The sequence below is a fragment of the Mytilus galloprovincialis genome, chromosome 10 (assembly GCF_965363235.1).
Source record: "Mytilus galloprovincialis chromosome 10, xbMytGall1.hap1.1, whole genome shotgun sequence".
NCBI lineage: Eukaryota > Metazoa > Mollusca > Bivalvia > Mytilida > Mytilidae > Mytilus > Mytilus galloprovincialis.
This window is the reverse complement of record NC_134847.1, coordinates 55,168,885-55,176,450: the sequence shown is the minus strand read 5'-3', so window position 1 is coordinate 55,176,450 and position 7,566 is coordinate 55,168,885. Positions and strand designations below refer to the sequence as shown.

Below are 7,566 nucleotides of genomic sequence, written 5' to 3'. Positions count from 1 at the left end.
CTCTTACGTAGATATGATAAATGTGTTTTATTATAGTTTCCACAAATTTTATTTTCATTAGGCATTTAATTTGTCTACCATTACTCATGAAAATACCACCAAAACATCTCATAAGATTTTTTCGAATTTACTTTTATATCCAAAACTGTCCAGTCATTATCATACAGTACATACACCAGCGTACTGAAAAGCCGTGTTGCTCAACGTATGTCTTTTTCGTGAAACAATATTGTAGATGAAAAAAAGTTATTATAAATGTTGCAGGCATTCCACCAGTTATTTCTGTTCCACAACCGGTTTCTGCACCGATAACAGGACAACAGTTCATTGTCCCTTGCATTACAGAATCAAACAGCAGTTCTCTGAACGACATACAGTGGATACATATAGATTTTACTGGAAAGATTATTGACCCAATAATTATATCTTCGCAGCAGCCAGTTAAGTATCAAGGTTCCTCAGTCAATAATCCATCACTAGTGATACACGATTATCAGTCTTCTGACGATGGACGCTATATGTGTCGTGCTACAAACAGTTGGGGAAGTTCTGTCATTGATGCAGTTTTGGCTACAACTGAAAGTAAGTTAAATTGCAGGTAAAATCTAACAAATTATAAATGTAACATAGAGAGAACTATATCAGTGGTTTAGTTTTGGTAAACACATAGTAGGTTAAATGTCAATGTATGATTCATTAGGTCTTTTCACTTTTTGCATTGAAAGACCTTTCGATTTTGTTCTGATTATTATTTGTCAGGAGCCTCTGGCCTTTCTTAGTCTTGTATGTTTTGTGTTTAATTTCAGTTCATCTATATGTTATGAAGTTTTATGTGACGTCCATCTTTACTGAAATAATACACATTTTTGTTAAGAGGCCAGCTTGAGTCCGCCTCCGGGTGCGAAATTTTCTCGTTGTCTTAGAGAGCCATTAGTGGTTTCGGGCTGTTAAATGCTCTTTGGTCAGATTTTTGTCTCTTTGACACACTTTACATTTTCATTCTCAATTTACGATTTATAAAAAAAACTAAGTTCATAAGACTAATAATAGTGTGGTTTATCCTAAAAATGTACTTGATGTTCCATAATCACAGAAATAACTGAATGTTTTAGCTAGTGTGAGGCCCTAGTGTAAAAACGCAGACACAAATTCCTAACCCTTTACCTGTAAAGGCTATGAATGTATTATCATAAAGGTTTTGTGTATCGAATACAATACCTATGCTTTGAAGTTATGCAAAAAATAACCACAGAGCTAAGTAGTCAGTTCTATAAAACTTTTTTAGTGAATTTTTATACCAGATTGGTAACCTAATGCATACAATCTTTGTAAAAATGGCTTTGTTTAAATACTTCTAGTTCACATATTAGCCAAAGTATGTTAGATATATATAGACAGAAAATTTGAACTTTTATAGATGAGTAGGCATACAGTAAGGTAAGATCTGGACTGGAAAGAGAGGCAGAATTTGATACAAAATATAATCTTGAATGTTGGAATGTGTAACAACTTAACTTTACATTTCTAGTAATATGAAATGCTTTAACTTTATTATCAGAATAGTTTAATAAATGTTTTAGACATTAAGGAAAATCCATAATGTTACTTTCTAAAGAGCCAAACTGATTCAAATTTCAAATTCAGCGAAGATAAAGTAACAAAAGAGAGCATATATGTTAAGTTATGTTTTATGACATTTACAAAGGTATTTACTAGGTTCTGGCAACCTTTTTATTATATCAATATGTATCATACTTTTTTAATTATTTTGACATTTGTTAGTTGATACAATACATTATCCCGGCCTAGTTAACCATTAGTAGTATATAACAATTTGATGAGTACTTATTAGTTAACTTATTTCTGAAATATATACATTTTTCATATATCCAAATAGTACATAATTGTATACATACAAAATGATCTGGTTTTTTTTTAAATAAGAGATAAAAAATCGCATTAAAAAAAGAAATACAAAACACCAATGTCTTAGAGCATTCGTTATAGAATAATTTGTACAAGCGACTATGAGGAACATAAATGCAGATATAAACATAGACAAAACAGCAAATATACTTTTAAACAAACATATGACAACATTAAATCGTAATATGGATAGTGATGCGGATAAGGTAGAGAAATGTAAATCAAGACTCAATTAGGTAAACAAAGAACCTACGATTTTATAAAAAGATATTCTAGTATTGAAAACCAGCAAATGTTTGCCATGTGAAAGGGGTTACTTTTAGAAAATGAATTCTGTTCTAGTTTAAGATTCTTTGATGTAATTGTTTATTTTATATGATATTCGTAAAGTTTTGATCTATAAACAATAGATTTTTTCAGGAGTATTGATAAGTTTTTTTTATATTATTCATTTCTGTTTTTCCATAATATTCGGAAGCCAAATTCACACATAACCTTCTAAAAGACAAAAAAGGATGGCATCTTTAAAATTCTTTCGTTTAATTTTCAGATAAGAACACTTACATTGGTATCATTCAATAGCCAATAGCCACCTTTCGCCACCTTTCAGTGCGTACATGTATCTCAGATAACACAGTAACCTTCAGATAATGGACACTACTGATACTCAATGATTGGCTTTATTTCTACTTTATGAATAGAATAAATGTTAGGGATGTAAGAATAATATAGTTCTTACATATATATGTATCATGCATTCAAATTTTCATTACCCTCAGGAAAAGATTACCATAGCTGTATTTGGCAACAACTTTTAGGAATTTTCGGTACTCAATGCTCTTCAACTTCGTACTTTATTTGGCCTTTTTCACATTTTTTTAGAGCGTTACTGTTGAGTCTTTGAAGATGAAACACGCGTCTGACGTATATACGAAATTCCAATACTGGTATCAATGAACTGTTTATTTAATTTCATTCATGCATCTATCTTTGGTTGAGAAGATAAGAAGATACCAAGAGGACAATTCAAAACCGTTAGTCGCAGAAAACACAGACAACCCATGACAAAAGGAAATATTTTGAACAGAAAAGTAACATTTCCAACCCACTACAATGAAATGTAAAAACGAACACTTCTTAAAACTGGGTTTATCTTAGTCGCGCAGGAAAATTAATCATTCTATTTCGATAATGAACGTCAGTGATATTAAATAAGATAATTACCAAATAATAATAATACTGAACACATTTTATATCAAAACTAGGTGGTTAAAAAACACCTTTTGCAAACAATATTTATTCATATATATCTCCAATACGATTGCCAAACAACTCATGATCAAATACGATGTGTGTTATTTATTTCTAGGTGTACCTACTGTATCTATAGGTGAGAGTTTTCCACAGTATGAAAGATTTACCGAAGTGACTTTGTTTTGTGCTGTGAATTCTGGAATTTCGATACTTCATGTGTTTTGGCAGAAAAAAAAGAATTCTTACATAACTACGATCGGACCTTATACAAACATCAATAAATATAGCGGTAGTTCGCCATCTACACCACAGCTCACCATAAATAATCTCGATGATGGCGATGAAGGTGAATATACATGTTTTGCATCAAACGATGTAGGAATAGGACAGAGTTCATCAACACATTTATTTATAAGAAATGGTAAGCTGCTGTTTAGATACTAGATATTAGCAATTTACAATAGATATAATAACTTTATTTTCATAATATATTTCTGGAGATTATTTGGTAAAGGAAGTTCTCATTTTCTTATCTTATTTTGAAGCACTTCAAAAAGATCTCATATAATAAGAAAATATAGTTGTTCGTATCATATTTGTTGTACATAGAACGTGTTTAAGTGGCATTTAACAGTTTCGTTTGACTGAATTTTTGTGTAGCCAATTCAAGAAAATAAAATAGCAGGTACTAAACCAAAAGGACAATAGAGAACATCCCAGAGCGTATACATTCATATTTTCGAATGGAATTGTTTATGAATAACTTGTCATGTAATGCATGTCAATACATTTTCCCGAGCAAAGGGGCGATAAAGCACAGCCTCCAGCAGGCGTTCGATTCAGTGGGATAATAGTTTTATCAGAATTGTTACATAAAACGTCCGAATTATTTGTCGTATTCATATTTTTGAACATCGATCAACTATAGCAGTTTCATTAATGCTTCTATTATTTCCTTGTGCCCTGAGGTGAGATTTCAGGGTTATTACTCACAGTGTATATGCTACATTTATTTCCTAGATATGTTTAGTTACATAGTGTGCTAGTAAATTAATTCGATTTATAAGGGTTTAGTAATTTCCATATGAAGTGAGAGCGGAATGAAATGATATATGTGTAACCAAATTTCGTATACGGTCAAACAAAAAAAAAGAACAAAAACAACGTGTGATTGGAATTGTTTAGAGTTGATGGTTCATCATATAAAGGCTTGGTTAACTTATATATGTAAAATTAATATGAGGCGACCAAAATTAACAAATTTCAAGATAGCAACCCTTTGGGCGTTTACAGCCGAAAAAAGTGTGGTTTATTAATTTTGAACTATACTAAATGGTATGAGAATGCTTTATGAGTTGGACGGAGTTGGTCTCAGTATGTTTTCTAGAAAAAGTAAATTTAATGTGTAGAGATATGTCCTCTGTGAATTTCTGTTTATACTATTAATCACGAACGTAGTTGTCTATTACAATAAAGGTAGAGATTATCACATTGTCAATGTTTTCATGTACCACCGTTTCAGTATGATGACAAATAACGAAATGACAGCATCACTCTTTCACGTTGGCATGGCACCCCCCTTTTCCCCTTCATTCGATGTCTTGAAATTACTATAAAGAAGCCAAACTGTTCTTCATTTACCAAGTCGTTTTGTAGATTTTATACCTCGTTCGGTTTTGACAGGTTTCATTGCCTTCCCTCTAAAACTTGATTTCGGTATGATTTTTTTCACTTATTATAATATTTATCAATGATCAAAGTATGATAATGGAGTTTGTTTTTATAATTTCAAGGGATACATTGTGGTCAGGCGTATTTTCCCCATATTTCTTATTTCAAAGTTCAGTGAAATTATGAACAATCCCTTAGCACTCAATAAATCATAAGATGCAGTTGTTTTGAGCCATCATAAAAGTTCTTTCTGAATTAAAGATTTTTTTGACAAATGGGCGTACCAGAAAAACGATAGTCGAATGAAAAAACAATACTTAAAACGGTATTATTTCATGAACTAAACAATAGCATTTAAAAAAATCTAAACGCCACAGATAATTTTTATATACTTTGCTCTAGTTGAAGGCCTTACGCGGACCTATAGGTGTATTTTGTGTGTAACTTTGGTCTCTGGTGATAGTTGCCTTATTGGCGATTATATCACGTCTTCTTTTTTATATTTTATACATTTTCAGTGACATTGTTTGTTTTAAATATATTTCTTTTGTGTCATGGTAGGGCAGCCACCAACCGTTTATGTAAGCCAATCAACTTACCAAGTTGTCATCCATAGATCAGTGACTTTGGTTTGTACTGCTGTTTCTAACTCTATATATGGTATCACTGGTGTTCATTGGATAAGATATACTACTGGTGGCTCTCTTACTTTACCTTATACTAGCAAATACCGTGGAGGCAGTGTTTCAAATCCTTCCCTTACGATCGTCTATACGGATGAGAGTGATGATGGGACTTATAAATGTTCCGTCTCTGATAATTTTGGGACAGGATCGGGATCTACCAGACTCTATGTAACAGAAAGTAAGTATATTTTGTTTGCATTTTGTTGTTCTTCTCTGTGCGCAGGAAAAGTTATTTACCACTAAATCGGTAATTTTCACTGTACATTTCATCTACAAAAATCATGACAATTTACTTTTTGCATTTCTAAGGTTCAAACTTGCTCAGGAGTTGTTTCCGTTAACCATTTTTAACTGTTTTATTTAGGCACGTTGTGGTTATGGCGCTTAATACGTTAGGTTATAGAACAATAAAAAACATGACAAAAAAAAAAACTAATAAAAAAACCAAAACGAAATCCATACATGAAACTTTTATCAAACGTAAGCTTTTATGCATATTTTCTCGGTCAAAAGGAATACAGTTCAAATTCCAAATTACATTTAGAATGACAGTGTGTTTAATAATTCAATTATGTTGTATTGCTTCATATTAAGAAATATAAATCAAAAAGTTTCAGAGAATTCCTGTACCAACTGATATTAAATTTCAAAAAAGCAAACAAGATACACAGGGTGCAATTAAAAACTAGAAGTTTAAAAAAAACCAGGTAAGACTAAGGCAAAAAACAACCAGAGAAAACAATAACAAAAGCTAGGTCCACACTTCATTAAGAAGAATATGTGGTATGCTTACCAATGAGGAAACTATTTGACAAATACGAAAGCAAGAAATTGTCAAGAATCTGAATGTAAATAACTAAAGAACATTGTATCTTGCGTAAAAATGTGCTTATTCAGTTGATTGAAAAGCATAATCCAACCTATTCACGTTAAATTTTCACTTTAAAACATCTTATGGAAGCAGGATCAATATACCTGTATTAATATATTTTTGTCAGCTTATATATAGAAAAAGGAAGATACACGTGTATGGTGTGAGTGCCAATGAGACAACTCTCCATTCAAATAGCATTTTTTTAAAGTAAGCCATTAAAGGTCAATGTACGGCCTTTCATGTTTGATGTTAGCAATACTTAATTCCCAAAGCTATCCATGAAATTGAGCCAATTCTTCATCAAGCCTTTATATCAGTGATAAAATGGCAGTCAACTGAGGAATTGGAAGAATCCGTTGGATCTATTGATGGTATGTCCGAAAGAATAGATCGCCCAACTGAAAACTAAGCATTGTTTTATAGTGGACATCGTTTTATACACTGTATTCATACGTAAATCATAATAGACACAGAAAAGAAAATAAGATACATCAAATCTGGTTTCCTAAGTCATAACAATGACGCGATGTCTTACAGATTGATAGATGCGGTCGTTCCACACGTTAATATTACTATTCCCTTGTGATTGTTACTTAATTGGCGATACCCTATACTCATCGGAACATCCTCTTGCAACACCATATACTGTAAGGTATCTACGCAATCAAAATGCAATAATCCGCTCTCACCGCAAAATTGTCAATGAAAAAATTCGTGCAAGAAGAGTTTGTGTAGAACATTCCATAAGACCTATGAAAATTTTCTTTTTATAGACAAAGTCGGAACGATGATGCAGCCTTTGTAGAACTATGTGCAGCTCTTTGCCTACGACGAAACATATTTAATGATAAATTTGCATGATGAATAAATTGTCTATAACTTGTATTAGTGATAGAGTTTGCATTAAACTCAGCTTTTGTTGATAGATTCGTGTGAATTGATGAATTGAAGTAATATCCCATCTAGTGTATTCAAATTTCAAACAATACAATGGAGTGAAAGGTTTGAGTTAATTGACATAACATTTACATTTAACATTTACCTCACTACTATATATGGTTTCGGTATCGATTTCGGTATCGGTTTCGTCTTATGGTGAACATGACTAATATGACTGTTATACATAGTGTGAATTTGCATTGCTATACGTCGTCA

General features: G+C 31.9%; 1 long non-coding RNA gene across 1 annotated transcript; it reads left to right on the top strand.

The window, feature by feature from the left end:
* The first annotated feature begins 343 nt into the window (after nucleotides 1-343).
* Nucleotides 344-7,330, top strand: LOC143049242 (uncharacterized). The gene is made up of 4 exons (XR_012970142.1): nucleotides 344-582; nucleotides 3,296-3,601; nucleotides 5,413-5,715; nucleotides 7,185-7,330. It is a non-coding gene; the product is annotated as an uncharacterized LOC143049242 (long non-coding RNA).
* Nucleotides 7,331-7,566: the final 236 nt, after the last annotated feature.